The sequence below is a fragment of the Molossus molossus genome, unplaced genomic scaffold (genome assembly GCF_014108415.1).
Source record: "Molossus molossus isolate mMolMol1 unplaced genomic scaffold, mMolMol1.p scaffold_m16_p_6, whole genome shotgun sequence".
Lineage (NCBI taxonomy): Eukaryota > Metazoa > Chordata > Mammalia > Chiroptera > Molossidae > Molossus > Molossus molossus.
The window spans coordinates 21769304-21791351 of NW_023425399.1; the positions used below are offsets into that span (position 1 = coordinate 21769304).

The following is a 22048-nucleotide window of genomic DNA, read 5'->3' on the forward strand; positions in this document are numbered from 1 at the left end:
GTGTGTGTGTCTGTGTGTGCGCGCACGCACACCCACACTTGAAAGGTCAAAAAATTTTCATAATAAGAGGTTATCCACCTTCTTTACTCTTACTCGTTTATAATGTATAGTGATTTTTTCCCGCAGTGACTACATGATGAATAAGAGCACAAGACACTTACTGCAGAAGCAGATATGAGAATCTAGTCTTATTCTATTAATCCAGTCATTAGAGTTGCAAAACTGTAAAACAGTGTCACTATTCTTATTCAAGTTTGCTTTGAAAAATAAATTTCATAAAAATGTTATTTACATTAACATGTAATGAGTCTATTATTTTTAAGGAATTAGTATTTACAAAATTTTCATTTCCAATGGGAATGTGATGTGTTTCCTATACAAAATCTTTGTAAATCGAAGAGTGCAAAGAGATCCTGAAACTAGAGTTTGAGAACTGCTGACCTAGCCCATACCTAGCTCTCCAATCTCATATACCTGTCCTGCCTTCGGTATGCATTAGTTATGCTGACCTTTCTTTCTACTTCTTAAATATATCAAGATAACTCCCACTTCAGTGCCTTCAGCCTAGAATTGGCTTCCACCAAGTTGTTACATGACTGATTCCTTATCATTCAGATGTCAGCACAAATGTCATTTTTGCAGAGGAAGCTTCACTAACTAAAACTTACCTCCATTCTCCCTACCAGACCATTCCATGATATTGGTTATTTTCTTCATTGTACTTATTACCACTGCACCAATCAGTCAAGTGATTGATGCCCATCTTTGGGGGAAATAAAAGCATTTTCTATTTCTTTACCATACCTGCAGTACCTAGAGCACACAACACCAAATCACAATGATCAAAAGTGGCACATCCCCAAAGCTTGGCTGAACTTAAATTATCTTCTCTCGCCTGACAGGTGGTTGAGCGTTGACCCATGCACCAAGAAGTCACCGGTTCAATTCCCGGTCAGGTTGTGGGCCCAGTCCCCAGTGGGAGGCATGCAAGAGGCAGCCATTGATTTTCTCTCTCATAGATATTTCTCTCTCTCTCTAATTATCTTCTCTCCGTTTTCAGTAAGTCCTTACAATCTTGTTATTTCTACCTTGTCATACTCATCCTCAACCCTCTCTTTCCTCTCAGACACCATCTTAGATTAGTCTCTCATATCTCTAACTGGACTCTCTCTGGTATTCAACATATTCTGTACTCTCCTATCAAGAACCCACTTCATCAAGAATTTCCATTCTCTGTTGTCTTTGTTCTTCAGACTGACCTTCACAGTTCTCAGTTGCTAAATACTCATGCATAGCATCTATTCTCATGACCAGTTCTACATGTATCCCCATTAGGAGGGATTCCTATATGTCGTGGTCATCCTGTGAATATACCATCTCCATATCCTAGAACTCCTTCCCTCTACTCTAGATACATTTAAATCTTCCCCAAAAGTTTTGTTCCAATTTGTTGGTCCTCTTTTCACCATCTGTCACCATGTCTAGGACACTATAAGCAAGAATAGGGATTTTATAACAATTGTTGATGAACAAGACCAAAAAAAAGACATAAAAGGTAATCATGCTATTTAATTCTGCTGGAATATGATGTTAACATTAATAGCATAAGTATAGCCCAGCCTGTGTAACTCAGTGGTTGAATGTCAACCCATGTACCAAGAGGTCAACAGTTCGATTCCCAGTCAGGGCATATGCCCAGGTTGTGGGCCCGGTCTCCAGTGGGGGGCATGCAGAAGGTGGCCAATTGATGTTCTCTCTTATCAATGTTTCTCTCTCTCTCCCTCTTCTTTACTGTCTCTCTAAAAAAAAAATCAATAAAGAAAAAAAATTTATAATAGGCTTAAATCATTAAAAAAAAAAAAGCGTAAGTAAAAGCAAGTTATGTATACTCTAATTCTAGGCCACAGACTATTCCATTAATATTAAAAACTCATACAACTTTACTTGATACTAGGGAAACAAACTAAGTATAAAGAATGAGATATAGGAATCCATCAGTACCCCTCAAAATTACATTTATTAATGCATCATCATGTATATAATGAAGACAGTATAATGATATATAAATCATGAATCTAGTAACTGTGTTAACTATACAAGAAGCTGAATTACTGTTTTTAAATTGCTGGGGAATATCACAGACTAATACAGACATCAAATCTTTTGTTCACATAACTCCCTCCATAAGGCCTTTCCATATCAAAGATGCTATATTTATATAGCTCTATCCTCCCCCATAGCCACACAGCTGTTACTCTCAGACTGAAAAATATTAAATTTTAAAAGATTAACTTTTTCTTTTTAAAGTTCTATTAAATAAAATGTCTGTCCAGTGCAAAGGTATATATGCCCTGTTACCATCTTTCAAGTATTAGTAAGGTAACCATCAAATTAATTTAATGATGACTTAAAAAATTGGGGGGGGGGGGGGGGCCACACACTGACTGGTTTAGCTCAGTGGTTAGAGTGTCAGCTCACACACCGAGGGTCATGAGTTTGATTCTTGGTCTAGAGCATGTGTCTGGGTTACAGGTTCACTCTCAGGGTTGTGCAGGAGGCAACCGATTAATGTCTCTCTCCCTCCCTCATCTATTTCTAAAAATAAATGGAAAAATATTCTCAGGTGAGGATTAACATTACCTTGCTCAGTTAACTTGGATGTACAAATATATAATTTTCGGTACATAATTATTCTTCAGACATTAAAAAGAGCTTACCAATGCTAGGGCTCCATTTGGTTCCATATAAGTTCCTTAAACTTGAAAAACTGATTCGTATGTTCCCCCAGTGTGAAAACTGGCCAGACAGTCTACTGATATCTGCCTTGGGGTGGATAACCTAAAAACAGAACTGCAGACTTGGGATTATCAGGTACCAAAGATCAAACTCTCTTTCAAGATGTTTCTCTAATGGACAAACTACCTGAATGGCTGATATTCAGCTTCTGTTAGAGAACTTGGGGCACGCACTTGGGAGTTTTTCTCCGCCACCGAGGTAACGTGCCCTTGGCCGGAATCAAACCCGGGACTCTTTGGTCCACAGGCAACGCTGTTACCACTAGCCATACCGACCAGGGCAGCCTTATTATTACAAAGAAAGCACATGCCATTGGTGGACAACTCAGAAATGGTTCTTGGCCATGGTCACTAATTGGTAATAGATCTGCCTTCTGGGGTCTTCCTACTGTCAAATATTAGAAGAAAAGTATCTTATCAAGACTAATCAAAAGATAAGTCACTAGAAAGCCAAGAAAAAAATGAAGGTCACTATGTCTGATTCAATCTGGCTTCTAACAGTTTAATTATTAAACCCTCTTTCTGAGAAAACAAGGAGTTTAAAACAATAACAAAAACAAACTAGCTGAGGGTGTCATGGTTTCAACTTCTTTCTGGAAACTCCCTGTAGGTAGGGCAGTGGGATTACAGACATGTTTGAGTTTATGAGCAGGTGTTCTCCTGAGTCATGTCAACAAATATGCACTGAATTTTGGTAATTTAGAGAAAGTTTCTGGTAAACCCATGTATAAGACAAAGATTCTTTCTGTAACATCATACAACCTAGTACAAATTCACCTTTTTCAAGTGTAGATTTTTGCATAGGATTTCATAATACAGAGCTGCACTGCCCAATATGGTACCCATTAGCCACATGCGGCTAATGAGCACTTAAGATATACTATAAGTAAAATAATACCAAATTTTGAAAATTTAGTACTAAAAACAAGAATGTAAAATCTCAACGAAGGCAGCCAATCAATGTTCTCTCTTATTGATGTTTCTCCTTCTCCCTTCCTCTCTCAAAAAAAAAAATAAAGAAAAAAATAATCTCAATGGTTTTATAATATGTTGAAATGTTATTTTAGACATATTAACATAAATACATTAAAGTAATTTCACCTGTCTTTTAATTTATCTTTATTGTTGGAAGTATTACAGATGTCCCCACCCCCTTAATCTCCCATTGACACCCCCTCCCCACCCCTGCCTTCACCACACTGTTGTCTGTGCCCATTGGTTATGTATATATGCATATAAGTTATTTGGTTTATCTCTTCCTGCCCATCCCACACCCCTTGCCTCGGAAGTTTGTCAATCTGTTCCCTGCTTCCATGTCTCTGGATCAATTTTACATATGTGGACAAATTTTACATATTTGTGGTTTGTATTATATTTCAATTTGGACAGCTATGATGTAGGAATGTGATACAGTGATAGAAAACACAAAGTCTCTGGATTCAGATAAATCAGGATTCAAATGGAGGATTTGCTAGTTCTTCCTCAGTCTCTGTTTCCTTATTTATAACATGCAGTCAATACTGTTCAGCTGCCAGGGTTGCTGTTGACAATCAAATTAAATAAAAATAATACAGCCCAGCACAGACCCATACCAAAGAAACAAATTAATCTTTTTTTTTTTCAGTTTGAGAAAAATCTGGGCAATGATGACCTCACACTGTTCAGGCTAAGCAATTAAAAACAGGATAGTTTTAATTTATTCTTCCCTTTATAGAATGTAAGTTCAAAATAGAGTTCACACAACTGATCTTTTATGGGCCTAAATCTTAGAGGAATGCATGATGCATATGCAAACAAGGTATGTTATTACAGTGAATATGGGGGAAGCAGTATCAGATAAATAGCCCCACAACAGATAAAGACTAGAGAGGGGCCCTGGCCGGTTTGGCTCAGCGGTTAGAGCATCAGCCAGCGGACCAGAGAGTCCTGGGTTTGGTTCCTGCTAAGTGCACTGTACCTTGGTTGCAGTTTGTCCCCGGCCCCAGCTGGGATCGTGTGGGTGGTAGCCTGTCAATGTGTGTCTCTCTTCCCCTCTCTCCCTCCTGCACTATCTGAAGATAAATGCAAAAATGTCCTCGGGTGAGGATTTTAAAAAAAGACAACGGAAGGTGTCTCCTTAGCCTCAAGTGCTCCTTCTGCCTCATGGACTTCTTGTGTATGACCTCCAACCCTGAAGTTCTATATCAGATTCATTCATCTGTTTCTCTTCCATAGCCCCAAACTATCTTCTGCTGTTCTTTAGCATTTTTAAATTTCAGCTCCAGTTTAAACCATGTTTTGCATTTACACCCTTGAAGTTTCCATCTACCACAAACTTGCTTACTTGTTATTGTTGTTTTGATATTAGAAATAGGTATTTAGTTTAATCAAAAGCTTTTTTTATGAGGGGGAAGGGATCTATTTATAAAACTTATTGTTTTCTCCTTAGAGCTCCTTAACGTTAAACCATCCCTGCATTATGACATCGCCTTGCTTGATTAGGCTGTGTTACTCTTAAATATAGTGTCATTCTTTACAGTAAGCCAAGGAATAAAGAGAATAGATAATGCAATATAAGTTTTTCAAATGGGAGAGAAGTAAAGGAGTAAAGAAATACAAGCTGAATGACAATGGTACAACTTTGGTTGAAGTGTGTGTGTGTGTGTGCACGCATGTGTGTGTACTTTTAGCTTTTCATTTTATTTACAGAAAATATTCCAAAATGTTTACTTTTTCTTCTATAATAAAATCACTTTTTTAAAAGTTATTTTTTCTTTATTGACCGTAAAGAGAGAGAAAGGAAGAGGGAGAGAAACATCGATGAGACAGAACATAGATTAGCATATCCCCCCACTGGGGATTGGGCCCATAACGTGGGCATGTGCCCTGACTGGGAATCAAACTGGTGACCTTTAGGTGCATGGATGAATACTCAACCACTGAGCCACACTGGCCGAGCTATAAGTTCATCATTTTAATTAACACTTGAGCAAAGCCAAAACACAGACAAACAACACATATTTTAAATTAAAGTATCAACAAAAAATAATAATCGAGTCTATATGTCTACATTGAGTCGGGAGTTTCAATATTCCCCTTTCAATAGGAAGACCTAATGATTCACTCTAAATTCCTGACTTCATCACTATCAAAAATTTCTAACACAATTTAAACTATGTGAATGAAACAACATTTGCAACAACTGGTCCAGATGTGAGCATCTGCCTCTCATTTGTCTTGGGACAGAAATCATGAGTTAAGATTAATGGCTTTAAATCCCAAACAGCCTAGACATAACAAGTTAAAAATGAAATACATGTAAATGATTCAACTTTTGGTCTTGGAAACATCCAAGATGTTTTCCATAAGTCAAGTTAAGGGAATGCAATTAAAACTAATTTCAATCAACAAAGGCAAAGAGTATTGCATGTTTAAGTAGTGAAGTCTAGATTTAGGTAGAGACATTTCTAGGAGACTCTCCTATACACTTTTAGAAAGCTAGCAATCCAGTTTATAGCTTCCAAACTAGGACAATCCTGAATTTTTGTGCCCTAATTATGAGCTTTCTAAGAAAAAGAAAAATTAAAAATCAAATCACAGCTCAGCTGGTATGACTCCGTGGATTGAGCATCATCCCATGCCCGGTTTGCGGGAATGATCCCCATTAGGGGGCGTGCAGGAGGCAATTGATAAATGTTTCTAGCTCTCTCTCCCTTCCTTTCTCTCTTTACAAAAAAAAAAAAAAAATCAATAAAAACTATTTTTAAAAAAATGAAATCACAGAACTTTTTCCTGATTCAGAGATGCCTTTCTGTCTTTACTTCCCTATTATGGCCCTTCATGCTCTAACCACTAAGTACTTTTGATTATTTAGAAATTCTTGCCTATGAAGGACCTTAAGATTTTCTCTATTTTAAACTCATATGCAATAGGAAAACCTATTATAGAATATGAATGGCTTTCATGAATCCAGTCTCTGCTTAAAACGTTCAGAGAAAGATAGGATGAGCAGGTTTCACTGTTTTGGGTAAAGAACCAATATCAATATAGGCCTCAGTTTACTCACCTCTAAAATAAGGGATAAAAATGACAGTAATTAATCACAATGCTGATAGGATTACATAAGCACATACTTGCAGTACTTTTACAAACTGTAAAATGCCTTACCCATAATTAGCTACCTTTTTAGGGGAGTGGGGCAAATGATCAAAAGAGTGCAAAGAAGAAAAAAAGAATTATACATATATTTCAATAGCCAAGCATAAAGAGTAATCATTCTTTTCTAACTTTCAATTTACCATGGCCAAGGTTTTAATATCTATTTATCCACATTTCCTCAGTCAGTCCTCCAACACGCTGCCAAAGCATAACAAAACAAGATAGTGAACTTTGAGAGAAAATAATGATGTTATTTCCAGTTCAAACTGTAAGGCTTTCTAGATTATCTACATGCTTGTTACTTTCCATTAGTTACAGTATCCGATTACTAATGTACTGAGAAGAAAGAGTATAGAAATAAATGTATTTCGAAGTAAAAAATTTAATCAGTGGGTTAAAACATAATCTTTCTGCCAGAAAAACATTCATACCATTTGACTACGCAACCTCACTCCTGGGATTTTGTCCTTAAGAAAATAACTCAAGGGAAAAAGTAATTTATATCACAGAGGAATGGTTAATTAAATGGTGGACCTGCATGTCAATGCGAACTGTAAAGACATTAAAAATTATAATTATGAAAATCATTCAACACTTGGGGAAATGCAACAATACAAAACTAATGGGGAGAAAGCCTCCTAATGCAGTATGATTACAATACTCATTAAAAATTGATACATATATTCACAGTAAGGAACCTGAAAATGAATTGAGGACATAGTGAGCATAACAGGTAAATTTCCTTGAATCACTTTGGAGCATTGCTTATAAAATATTTTCATTTGCTCTCTCACTAAATTTTCTTTGCTACAGAAGAATTAGAAGACACCCACTGGGCTGCGAAGCATTCCTAACATGTTAAGTCTTTCTTCACACACAAGCAGTATGATCTAGTTACAGTGATCTCATTTTTGAAACCAAAATTTTGACAAGCAGTTAGGGTCAGAGAATAGTGGGACAGATTATCTGAAATAGAACGCATGACTTAAAATCCAAGATTTGAAAGTCAAAAGTCCTTCTCTCCACCTGCACAGCAAAGATGGGTAAAAACATGCTCTTAATTTAGACTGACAGCCCTAGGTTACAACCGCAACAATTTGGTTGTATGACCAAAGACATGTCAGTTAACCTGTCAAAACCTTACTGTGAGTTTAAAGAATATCATTTTTTGGTATATTGTAAATTCTTAAACAAATAAGCATACCTAAAACACTGGTACACTATAAAATACGCAATTAAAACTGCCTCTCTCTCACCTGTTTTGTCATCAGGAAACAAAGTTAATAATCCTGTTCTAAACTGCAAACCTTTTTTTTAAAATTTTATTATTATTTTTTTATCCTCACCCGAGGACATTTTTCCTTTTTTTTTTTTCAGATAGAGTGAGAGGGAGAGAGAGGAAGAGAGAGAGAGAGAGAGAGAAACATCGATGTGAAAGGGACACATCGAGTGGCTGCCACCCACACGACCAACCAGGCCCCGGGTCAAACTGCAAGAGAGGTACACGCCCTTAGCGGAAACCCAACCCGAACCCGGGTCTCTCTGGACCGCAGGCTGACGTTCCAACCGCTGAGCCAAACCAGTCAGGGCTGCAAACCATTTTAAAAAACATCACCACCACCACCACCACCACCACATAATCATCTTCTGCTATTATTGTTACTACCATTATTGTTCCTACAAAGAAGCCAGCCGAAGAAACTGGCTAGAAATTATTCAATGGGCTATGGGAGAAATCTTCTAATCCAAAATATGTCACTTAAACCTAATAAGAAAGATGAGAATATGCAATCAAGAAGGGGAAATAGAACACGTCCACAATTAAATGCAAGGTGTGATGACTGGTACAAGAGTGGGTACAGAAAAGTGCTCCCAGCATTTTGAGACAACTGTCTTCTGGGTGTGCAAGTGCTAAAAATAAATGCATACAGTAGACCTTCCTGCAGAAAGAATACATCTGATAAAATAGTTTCTAAATGCATTCCTGATACAGACTTGATCATCTACAAACAAGGTGACTTAGAATTTAAATATGTCCAACTAATATCATTCTATGATTTATAATTTAAATTCAATAAATCGTTCCTTCTCAATTGTATGTAATTTTACCCTTTTAGAAACAAGATTATTAAAAATATTTGCTATGATTTACTTAATATAATATTAAGACTTTTCATATAAACGTAGGAAAAATGCTCTTATACTGTACCAAACATTTATTCAAATTATCGATTCATGAAACAATTACATCTTCCCAAAAATAGGTTAACAATTATTTGAAAAAGTTTAAACTAGAAAGCCATATAGTCAGTCTGCCCAGACAAGAAAATGAGACCCAGACAAGGTGATGGGGGTTGGGCTGTGGCCCTGTGAAAAGGCCCATTACAGTGTGGATGGAACTTTAGAGTAATTACTAAACTAAAACAACTAATTCTCAAATTAGTACAATAATGTTCTTGTATAAAGAACCGGCAGATGGCAACACAAAATAATGTAAATGATATGTGACAAAAGCAATGCACATTCTGGGTCTACTTTTCTACTGAAATAATGAGAGACATATAACAACACAGAAAAGGCCTTGATATGATTATGTAAAGGGAAAGAGCAGGATATAATATATTCATGGATATACAGTAACATGTAAACAGTATACACATTCAGCCCTGCCTGGTTTGGCTCAGCAGACCGAAAGGTCGCAGGGTTTGATTCCGGGTCAAGGGCATGTACCTGGGTTGCAGGTATGATCCCCAGCCCCGGTCCCCCTCTCTCCCTTCCACTCAATCTAAAAGTTAATGAAAAAATATCCTCGGGTGAGGATTAACAACAACAAAAGTATATACATTCATAGGCAAAAACTGTAAAGAAATGTGAAAAAAAATCAAGATCATTTTAATAAAAAGTAGTGCCATCATTCCTAAATCAAGAAGTTGCCATGATGATTCATTTTTTTAATCAATCATCATTGAAAGGCTAACATGATCTCAGGATTTTGTACTCAGATACAAAGATGAAGCTGCAATTCCAACCCTCAAGAGTTCATGGTGCAGTTGAGTGATAAGAATTTAAGGAGGTGCCCTGGCCGGTTTGGCTCAGCGGTTAGAGCATCAGCCTGCGGTCCGGAGAGACCCGGGTTCGGTTCCCGCTAAGGGCATGTACCTCGGTTGCAGTTTGTCCCCGGCCCTGGTTGGTCGTGCGGGTGGCAGCCACTCGATGTGTCCCTTTCACATCGATGTTTCCCTCTCTCTCTCTTTCCCTCTCTCCCTCCCACTCTGTCTGTACAAAAAATGAAAAAATGTCCTCGGATGAGCATTAAAAAAAAAAGAATTTAAGGAGGGAACCTCAAGTAAGCTTGGAGTGGGGACACACAAAAAAAGAAAGATTTCACTGAATCCTATAAAGCCAATCAAACCATATTTTATCATCTAAGATGCTGTGCTGTTTCATAATACCACTGAGAATCAGCTAACAAAGGCTCATGTCCACCAAATGAAGAGTATATCTAGATACACTAATGCGTCTGCAACCAGTCCAGAGTGTCTACATACAAAACCCAAGTTACAAGTGTCTCTTCTAGAGATTTCATTCAGCCTACCTTCCTCTCCTCATCTTAGTTCACTGACTTGCAATTTTGTTTTATTCCTCACCCCAAGATACTTTTCTATTTATCATCAGATAGAGTAGAAGGGAGGGAGAAAGAGAGAGACAGAAACATTGATGTGATAAAGCCACATTGACTGGTTGCCTCCTGCATGACCGGACCAGGGCCAGCGACGAAACTCAACCAGAGTTCATGCCCTTGACTGAAATCGAACCTGTGACTCATTGGTCGGCTGACCGATGCTCTAACTGCTGAGCCAAACTGGCCAGGGCCTGACTTGCAAATTGTAAGGCTAACTTTTCATTCTGTGTGTGAGAACAGGGAACAGATGGCCTACACATCATAAACTCTCCCAAGAACTAATTTTTACCAATTACATGTGGTTAAAACTAAGATTTATACCTACAGATTAGTGAGCAACAGAAACCCTCATCAAGACTTGACAATTATTCAGTGTGACAGCTGTTTGTACCACTACCAAATGTGAGTTTTAAAACATAGGCTAACACCTCTGGTTCCTCTGGATTAAAACAAAACAAAGAACCTAAGTTACAATAATGATCACAGGTATAAAAACAAGAATCAACTAATGAGTGCATAGGTAAGTGGAACAAGAAAATTATGTTTCTTTCTCTCTCTCTTAAAAAAAGGTTTAGCCCGTCCAGTGTGGCTCAGTGGATTAAGCATCGTCCCATGGACTGAGAGGTCCTGGTTCAATTCCCTGTCATGGCACATGCCCAGGTTGTGAGCTGAGTTCCCAGTGGAGGGCATGCAGGAGGCAGTAAATCAATGTTTCTCTCTCTCACATTGATGTTTCTCTCTCTCTCTCTCCCTTCCTCTCTCTCTCTCAAATAATAATAATAATAATAATAATAAAAGTTTAAGTCAACTCTTAGGTGTTTCTTAGTGTGTCATACAGAATGATCATGTTTTCCTAGTACAAAGACTATTAGGTTAAAAACAATACAGATAGGAAATTAGAACTAGAACTTCAACTTTGATTTAAATAAAAACAAGGTAAGACTTCAGGTCAAGATGGCGGCATAGGGAAACGCGGTATCGCGTCCTCCCACAACCACATCCAAGTTACAACAAAACTACAGAACAACCATCATCCAAAACCGTCTGAAATCAAGCTGAATGGAAGTCCTACAACTACCGAATTAAAAAAAAAAAAGCGGCGGCGCGAGGGGTGGCGACACGACTGGCTGGTCCCACACCCAAGTGTGGCGTATAAAAATCAGGAGGCTCCCGCAGCTGGGAAGGTCCTTCCTGAGGACTGAGGGGTCCCCGTCCCACACCAGGTGCCCCGCTCAGGGTTCTAGTGCCAGGAAGAGAAGTCCCCATAACTTCTGGCTGGAAAAACCAGCAGAAACTGAGGCTCAGGGAAGCTGACCTGGCTGGAGCCACAGGCAGCTCCACAAAGGGCCCGCGCACGGACTTATTGGACTCTCTCCCTCTAAGCTCGGAGGGGAGGCAGCTCGAGGGGCACCAGAGAAATACAGGGAAGAACTGAGCTGTTTGGCACTGGAGCAAGGGCTGGAGAGGGGGCTTCCTCGGGGACAAACGTGCGGTAAGAGGCCTTTGTTCCTTTGGTGAGCCCTTCCCTGGGGCGGCAGACAGTCGCCATATCTGGGACTCCAGCAACCAGGCTCACACTGGTAGCCCCGCCCTGCTGACTCCCTGAGGCCCCGCCCCACCCAACTTTCAGGCCCACCCAAGCTGTTGCTACTTGCTTAACCATAGGATTGGCCTGTCTTGGATCCTGCTTCAGGTTTTTCCTAAATTCTTTCAAACGAGCAGCATTGGGTCTCAGCGAGCCCCATACCTCTCATTAAGTATTACACAGAAACAAACACAGGGAGGCAGCCAAAATTAGGATACAAAGAAACAGGTCCCAAATGAAAGAACAGAACAAAACCCCAAGAAAAGAACTAAGCGAAATGGAGATAAGCAACCTAACAGATGCTGAGTTCAAAATACTGCTTATAAGGATGCTCAATGAACTCAGTGAGGGCCTCAAGAGCATAAAAAAGGACCAGTCAGAAATGATCGCTGCACAGTTAGAAACGAAGGAGGCTTTAACTGAAATAAAGAATAATTTACATAGCTTCAATAATAGAGTACGTAAATCCAAGGAGCAAACCATCGATTTGGAATATAAGGAAGCAAAAAACGCCCAATCAGAACAGCGAAAAGAAAAAAGAATCCAAAAAAATGAGGATAGTGTAAGGAGCCTCTGGGACAACTTCAAGCGTGCCAACATTCGCATCTTGGGGGTGCCGGAAGGAGAAGAGAGAGAACAAGAAATAGAAAACCTGTTTGAAACAATAATGGCAGAAAACTTTCCTAACTTGGTGAAGGAAACAGACATACAAGTCCAGGAAGCACAGAGAATCCCAAACAAGACGAACCCCAAGAGGCCCACACCAAGACACATCATCATCAAAATGCAAAAGGTTCAAGACAAAGAGAGAATCTTAAAAGCAGCAAGAGAAAGGCAGCTAGTTACCTACAAGGGAGTTCCCATAAGGCTGTCAGCTGATTTCTCAAAAGAAACTTTGCAGGCCAGAAGGGAGTGGCAAGAAATATTCAGAGTGATGAAAACCAAGAACCTACAACCAAAATTACTCTATCCTGCAAAGCTGTCATTTAGAATTGATGGACATATAAAAACTTTCCCAGACAAGAAAAAGTTAAAGGAGTTCATCACTACCAAACCGTTATTATATGAAATGATGAAGGGTCTTTTTAAAGAAAAAGATAAAATGTATGAACAAACAAAATGGCAATGAATACATATCTATCAACAATGGAATCTACAAACAAAATGAACAGGAAGAACAGGAACATTCTCATAGATACAGAGAACATTTTGTTGGTTGCCAGTTGGGAAGGGGGTTGGGGGAATGGATGAAAAAGGTGAAGGGATTAAGAAGCACAAATTCATTGCTAGACTGACAAACCTCAAAGGGAAAAGAGTTGGGGGGGTGGGAAGAAATAAACCAAAGAACTTATATGCATAACCAATGGACACGGACAATAGTTTGGGAAAAGGTGGGAGGGGAGCGGGAGTGGGGAGGAGGGGGTCAATGGGGGAAAAATGTGGAACATCTGTAATACATTTTACATCCAACAATAAAGATGTTGAAAAAAATAAATAAATAAAATAAATAAAAATAAAGACAAGGTAAATGTTGGCTTTGCTTCTAATGGGAGATAACCCAAAACACTACTCTATTTTAAAGTTATTTGTTCCATGCCTTTACATATATACACTTTATTTTAAACACAAAAGAGAAATTATACTGTGTGATAATATTACTCTGTAACTTTTCATTAAAACAACATAAAGTGTGTATTTCCAATTTTGTAAAAGTTTTAGAAATTCAACAATATCTGCATTAAAAAACAAAAGGACAAGAGGGATAGACACTCAGGAGTTATATATGATAATGATAAGATACAGAATAGTCAAAACAATCTCTAAAAAGAATAAGGTTAGAAGACAAACTACTCAAGTAATGTTTAGTAAAAATGCTGAATCAATTTAATCAGAAAAATATAACATTTTAACAAATATTGCTGGAACTAAGTATTCAAGCAAAAATAATTAATCCTATGTCACTCCTTCCACAAAATCTAATTCAAGATAAATTGTAGACTAAAACCTAGAATCAGTAAGTTTCTACAAAAAGAACAGGAGAGTATCTTTATGACCTCATGTCAAATGAAGAATTCTTGTACAGGTTACCAAAAAAAAAGGACAACCATAAAATTTTTTTTAATTGATATATTACTTTATGAAAATTAAGGTTTTCTGCACATCAAAAGACACCATTAAGAAAATGGACAGATGGGCTATAGTTAAGAAAAATTATTCACAGCTCATAAATCTAACAAAGGACTCATATCTAGACTGTAAATAGAACTCTGACAAATCAACAATAAAAACACAAATAAGCTAATTTTTGAAAATGAGATTTGAAGAGATTGTTGAGATGAAACAGATTCATGTAAAATAAAAAGACTGATTAAATGTTGAAGAGCACATGGAACATATGGAACTCTCACACAATGCTGGGGAGAATAAAACGGTACAACCACTTTGGACTGCTGCAGAACTGTTTAGCACTTAAACATATATTTACCCAATGAGCGAATAATCCAAGCCCAAGAGACATTAAAACATATGTTTACAACATCTACAGGAATGTTTATAGGAGTCTTATTCATGATAGTTAAAAACTGGAAACAACCCAAATGCCCATCTACAGGTGATAAACTAAGTTACATCAATACAATAGAATACTACAATGTTAAAAAGGAATGATTCATGCAACAACATGTATAAAACAAAATACAAGAGCCAGACACTAAAGAATACATAAGGTATGATTCCATCTACATAAGATAGAAATACAGGGGGATAGATGAGATATTGGTTGCAGGAATTAAGTAGGAATTTCCTGGTAAACGTAAGTATTCTAAATTTTAAGACTTTAGTTACACAAGAGTAGACAACTATGAAAACACATGGGATTAAACAAAATATTTGTTTTGTTTAATAATATATTTATAAATGTATTATATATCTCTTTATTTTTAATCAGCACAAAAGGCTTCTACCACTTACTCTACTGCTCCCCTCTAAAGGGCAGTTTCTGTGTTTAGATGTTATGACATCTTCATCACTAACAAAAATTTCTAACGTAATTTAAACTCTGTACAAAACTATGAAAGGGTCTTCTTTCAGATCTTCTGCACAGCCACTTTATGCCATCCTTCAGATTTATTACAGTATTTTATCCTGAAGGGTGAGCTTGATAATCAGACCAGCACTCTTGCATCCTGACTGACCAGCATTCACATCTAATCAATAACAGATGTGGGAATGGTGCCAGGGTGGGCCTTAAGCCAAAGTAACAATTTTGCTCCTATTCAAAAACAAATACCCTTCTTAAGCTCCCAGTCATCCAAACAGAGAGAATGACATCTGGAAATTCACTATGATGCCATGTGTTTGGCCCCTTTGGATGATAGCTGTAGGCATTGCAAGCAGAGGGTTGCTGTGCCAGCCTCATGGGACTCTGCACAGTATAGCAACTCGACAACCTTGCAGTATGAAAAAAGTGCTAAAAGCTCGAAGGAAAAAGTAGCAAATGGGTGCAAGCAGAATTAATTTAATAAAATTCCTCCATTATGACTCCTTTTACAAATAAATAGTTTATCTTGTTTCCAAACTCAACTTAGGCCCCAATTCTCTCTTTTTGTATAGCCCTGACTTCTCAACTCTTTACCAGATCTATTTTTAAAAAAATTCTCCCAAGAAAACTAACACTCAATAATATAAATGAATTCAACCATAAACTACCTTAGAAAACATTACATAGAAAAATTTTAGAGATGTGGAAAAATTTTGAATTAGGTATACAAACACCAAAGCAGTCAGCTGTAAAGAGAAAAAGTGGGGTTGGAATGGGAGGCCATCTACTTTTTGGTTTTATATTGTTTCTGCAACTATTCGCATTATTCTTTTTTTTTTTATCCTCACCCGAGGACATTTTTTCTATTTTTTGTTCAGATAGAGTGTGGGAGGGGGAGAGAGAGAGAGAGAGAAACAGCGACGTGAAAGGAACACGTCGAGTGGTTGCCACCCACACGACCCAACCAGGGGCGGGGACAAACTGCAACCGAGGTACGTGCCCTTAGCGGGAACCGAACCCGGGTCTCTCAGGACCGCAGGCCGACGCTCTAACCGCTGAGCCAAACCGGCCAGGGCATATTCGCGTTATTCTTATATTCACTTGTTATGTTTTGATATTATGCAGCCATTTATTCCAATGGTGACTAAAAAGTGACCAGCTGATAACAAGGAAAACTGATTTAAAAGCCTTTCTTCAGATGCCCATAAACACTATACACCTTTCTTAATGCATGGTGATAATGAAACTGGTTTCCAATTTACCCAAGATTTGAGTTGGGCAAGACTTTCTTGCTGAGAAGGATAAATCAGGAAGAAACTATTATACTGGCTACCATTACTCCCCATTTCCATTTACTCATTTGTAAATTATAACATTTATCTATTATGTGCAAAAAAAATGTTGCTAAACACTCTTAATACCATCACAATGATGTGAAACATTACCATTTTACTCAACCAGAAACTAAGGCTTAGAAAAGTTCAATTATGTCCAAGGTCATATAGCTTAAATGAGGTGACAACTTTGCTGGACTCAAGTACCCATAACTATAGCAAAAGAAATCTAAATTGAATGATTCTGAAAGAGTGAATTACTATAGGACTTGATTAAGTTTGTACAGTGTGACCAAGAATTGAACAAAAGATAAAAACATTGATCATAGTGCAAAGACACTTCGTATGCTTCTACAGTTCATGTCTTTCTTCACAAATATATAAATGTAAAAAGTCAATATCTGAATTGGGCCCCGAGGAAGTTAGAAGACTGACAAGAAGAAGCTCTTATGTAGGAGTCCACCACTCATGGCAACAGACAATAAGAAAGGCTTCTGACAAGGCAGGCCCATTCTGTCAAATGAATGGGCTTGAGGATTAAGAAAAAATAAACCATGGTTTGAAAATGTTGGCTCCACATCAAGATCATCCTTTTCTTCCCAGTATAGAGCCTCAAACTTAATAATCCAAAAAGTTCTTTTCTTCACTACTTCTAAAAATCCAAGTACCTTTAGGGAAAAAAAATAGATAAAGTCTATGTATAGATACAAATATAAAGGGTCAATAGCTGTCATGGCTCAATGAAAAAACTATTTTAAAAAAACAACACTCTAAAAGATAACCAGGTATTCTACTGTGTTTTCCAAGAGAGGCTGAAGGGTAGAGGCAGATCAAAACCAGATAGAAAATAAAATCTCTTTGGCAAACATTTCAGTGACGCAATTAGCACCTACTCAATTCATCTGTTAAGATAGCACAATCTTATTTTGGCATTAAACTAAAATTGGTATGGGGAAATGGAATAAACATGGTAATAAATGAACTGGGAAAAGTACCAAGTATGGGATCTTATGGACAACTCCACCCAATACACAATATAAGTCCTAGAGTTGGAGTACATTATAAGTTTGAAATAGTTTAACTTGCATTCTTCCTCCAAGCCCTGGGATTCTTCACAAGTGTGAACAGAAATATGAATATGCTGTAGCAAAAGGCTACAGCTGCAGCTTGCAGATGTCGGGCTGTTAGCTCTGTGATCAGCAACCATGCTGTCTGCCTTGCTGGCTCCCTCCTGGTCACTGTCTCATCAGTCAGCACTATGGCTGTAACCCAGCAATTTTGAACCAGTGTGCTGCAAGAATTTTAAAAACAGACAATACCTGACTAGTCAGGGCAGTGACCTCTTTTCCCCTTAAGACTGTCAAGTAAAAAAATGACAACAGCCAACACAACAATAGCTGTCAGGTGTGAATGAATCAAAATTATATATATAGCCCTGGCTAGTTTGGCTCACTGGTTAGAGCATCAGCCTGCGGTGCAGAGAGAACCGGGTTCGGTTCCCGCTGGGGGTGCGTACCTCGGTTGCAGTTTGTCCCTGGCCCTGGCTGGTTATGCGAGTGGCAGCCACTCGATGTGTCCCTTTCATGTCGATGTTTTTCTCTCTCTCTGTTCCTCTCTCTCCCTCCCACTCTACCTGAACAAAAAATGGAAAAGTGTCCTCAGGTGAGGATAAAAAAATAAAAAAATTTATATATATATATATATGTCAGATTGGCAAACAATTTATTTTTTGGTGTGCTACAGAATTTTAGTAATTAATTATCACTTCTCGGCCTTTTGGCTAAGATCAAGTGTAGTATCTGTTCTTATCAGAATTTTAGTAATTAGTTTATGTGGCCATGAGATGAAAAGGGTTGAAAATCATTGCTGTAATCAGAGGACTCAGAGAGGTTCTTCCTGTTGGACAGCACACTTTGTAATCAAAGGAAAAAGACCTCATCTGAGAACTGATAGTCATCATAGAAATTTATCTTTAAGATGCTCTGTTCTTGCCTCTTAATGAACTACCTTGGGGGGAAAATGCTGATATAATGATGATGTCTCAGTTTTCTTCATAAAAATAGAAACACTACCACCTGGTTTTCATTTCCTATCCCTAGGGGGCTGTTATGAGGATAAAAAGCTTTGAAAATTAAAAGCACAGTACAAATATAAGACTATATTATAGTGGGAACTGAATCCAAACAACATAAATGGAAGATAGATGGGCACTTTGGCAAGGCAAATAACCATGTCTGCCATCAGAGCAAACTTCTAAGTTCCAATATCTACTTATATATTATAAGGAGATCTCTGATAGAAATTAAAGAGGTCTAAAGCATATAAATCAGGCTGTGCCCTCTCCCTAAATTGCCCTGCCTTCCCTTTCTTAGGCAATTTGGAAACTCCTACTAAGGTCCAACTCAAACCTCCTATCTTCATTTGCCCCTCCAGGCACTCAACTACACATTGACAGGATTAAACTCTCCCATATCTGCACTCACAGCCCCTTACAAACATCTGTACAATGTCATCTGTCATATTACACCATCTGTAATTTGTTTCTGTGCCTCTCCATTAGCCCATGTGAGTTCCTTGAGTTCTTCAATACTGTAACCACTGAACCTATCTAATATACCTGATACATAATGTAAACTAGAACTCTTTCCTAACTGGAGTTAACTAACTAAATTGCAATACAGAAAGGTTTCTATACCTTTTCTATTAAGACAGAATGCCTGGCCCTGGCTGGTTTTGCTCAGTGGTCAGAGTGTCGGACTGCAGTCCAGAGAGACCAGAGTTTGGTTCCCACTAAGGTCGTGTACCTCGGTTGCAGTTTGTCCCCGGCCCTGGTTGGGTTGTACAAGTGGCAAACATTCGATGTGTCCCTTTCACGTCGATGTTTCTCTCTTCCTCCCACTCTATCTGTACAAAATATGGAAAAATGTCCTCGAGTGAGGATTAAAACAAAAAAAGACAGAATGTCCAGCCCTGGCCTGTTTGGCTCAGCAGTTAGAGCATTGGCCGCAGACCAAAGAGTCGCGTGTTCGATTCCGGTCAAGGGCATGTACCTTGGTTACGGTTCAGTCCCCAGCCCTGGTCAGGTTGTGCGGGAGGCAGCCAATCGATGTGTCTCTCTCAAATCGGTATTTCTCTCTCTCTCCCTTCTTTCCCTTTCTTCCTTCCTTCTTTCCCTCCCGCCCACTCTATCTGAAGATAAATGGAAAAGTATCCTCAGGTGAGGATTTAAAAATTATTAATAATTAATTATTATTATTATTATAATTATAAAAAAGACAGAATGTCCCAAACTGTATGGTGCTAAGGAACACTGGAGAGGTGTTGATTTCCTCAGCTGGGGATGGCCAATCAGAACTTATCAATTTATCTCTATGCTATGATGTGAGAAGGTTGGAAAGCATGATATAAACCTGTAAAGAAGATTTAATTTTTAAAATACTAAACCAATAGAAAAGTAAAATTAAACACTATATTAATGGTGACATCAATTGAGGCATCAAGAGAAAATAAAATGACTAAAATAAGTGCTTCACATACTGTTCACTAGAAAAATAAATGTTTCAGCCCAGCCAGTGTGGCTCAGTGGATTGAGCGTCATCCCATGGACATCAATTGAGGCATCAAGAAAAAAATACAATGATTAAAATAAGTGCTTCACATATTGTTTACTAGAAAATAAATGTTTCAGCATGGCCACTGTGGATCAGTGGATTAAGCATCATCCCGTGGACTGAGAAGGTCCCAGTTCAATTCCCAGTCGGGGCACATGCCAGGGTTTTGGGCACAATTCCCAGTAGGGGGCGTGCAGGAGGCAGCCAATCAGTGTTTCTCTCTCACGTTGATGTTTCCGTCTCTCTCTCCCTTCCTCTCTAAGAAATCAAAACCATATTTAAAACAAAACAAAAATCAATTTTAAAAATCAATAAAAATATATTTTAAAAAAAGAAAGAAAATATATGTTTCAGAATACTGGCATCAGGTGAAGCATCATATCCTGAAAGAGAAAAAAATAACAGCTACCTCCCATAGCACTCAGTCTGTGTAAACACCATATGGTCTGTTAATTTAATCCAAAAGAATTCCAGAATTAACTTTTTCACTCTGCAGATATAAATGAAAATAAAGTTGCTAGAAATATTTTAGAAATTATTTCACCAAATGTCTAATAAAACACATACAGTACCCAAGATTATTTATTCACCCTTTAAATGCACATTGTAGGCTATATTAAAAACATCAACAATTGATCGACTCAGTCTTTTCATTTTAAAAAAAAATTATTTTTATTGATATTTAGAGAGAGGGGAAGGGAAAAGAAGATAGAAACATGGATGTGAGAGAACACCTCCTGCACGTGGGGATTGAGCCTGCAACCTGGGCACGTGCCATGGCAGGGAATCGAATCAGTGACCTCTTCGGGCATAGGTGGATGCTAAACCACTGAGCCATACCAGGTGGGCTTCATTTGTATTTTAAAACCAATAATTAGCCCTGGCCAGTTTGGCTCAGCCGTTAGAGCATCAGCCTGTGGTCCCAAGAGACCCAGGTTCAGTTCCTGCTAAGGGCACATACCTCGGTTGCAGTTTGTCCCCGGCCCTGGTCGGGTCTTGCAGGTGGCAACCACTCGATGTGTCCCTTTTGGCCCTGGTCAGGTCTTGCAGGTGGCAACCACTCGATGTGTCCCTTTCGCATCAATGTTTCTCTCTCTCTCCCTCCCACTCTATCTCAACAAAAAATGTCCTCGGGTGAGGATAAAAAATAAATTAAAGAAATAAAACCAATCATTACTTAGTTATCACCTTCCACCCCACCATCACTTCCCCTCACTCATAGCCACCCAAAGTTCAAGTCCTCTGACCCCCTCTATTCCACCTACAACAAAATTCAGACCTTCATCTCTTGCCTTAACTACAGTAATCATCCCAAAATGGTCTTCCTGACTTTAAGATTGCCTCCTTGAAATTCATCTTTTGCCTAAATGCCAAATCACATTTCCCTGTTTAAAAAAAAAAATCCATAAAACAAACTGTAATATTAAACCTATTTTCTACAGAACATAGCATAGAATACACTGGCCCTGGCCAGTTTGGCTCAGCGGTTAGAGCATCGGCCTGCGGTCCAGAGAGACCTAGGTTTGGTTCCTGCTAAGGGTATATACCTCAGTTGCAGATTGTTCCCGGCCCTGGTTGGGTTGTGCAGGAGGCAGCCACTCAATGTGTCCCTTTCACATCGATGTTTCTCTCTCTTTCTCTCTCTCCCTCCCACTCTATCTGAACAAAAAATGGAAAAATGTCCTAGGGTGAGGATTAAAAATATATTTCTTAATAAAAGAGCATAGAATACACTGTATAACCTAAACACTTCACTACCTTTCCAGTCTCATTATTTTTCACTTTAACCTCTTCCTTCCCTGTCCTCCAGGCTAACTTTTATTCACACATGAAGAACTTACCTGGGTATATCATCTCTTCAAGG

At 38.4% G+C, this 22048-nt stretch overlaps 1 protein-coding gene and 1 pseudogene across 2 annotated transcripts in view; one reads left to right on the forward strand and one right to left on the reverse strand.

Annotated features, from left to right (window-relative positions):
* The window catches only part of CBFA2T2 (CBFA2/RUNX1 partner transcriptional co-repressor 2), a 175643-nt gene that overhangs the window by 67327 nt on the left and 86268 nt on the right, over positions 1 to 22048 (reverse strand). The gene's annotated exons all lie outside the window — the stretch shown is intronic.
* LOC118619509 lies at positions 18334 to 18488 on the forward strand (annotated as a pseudogene).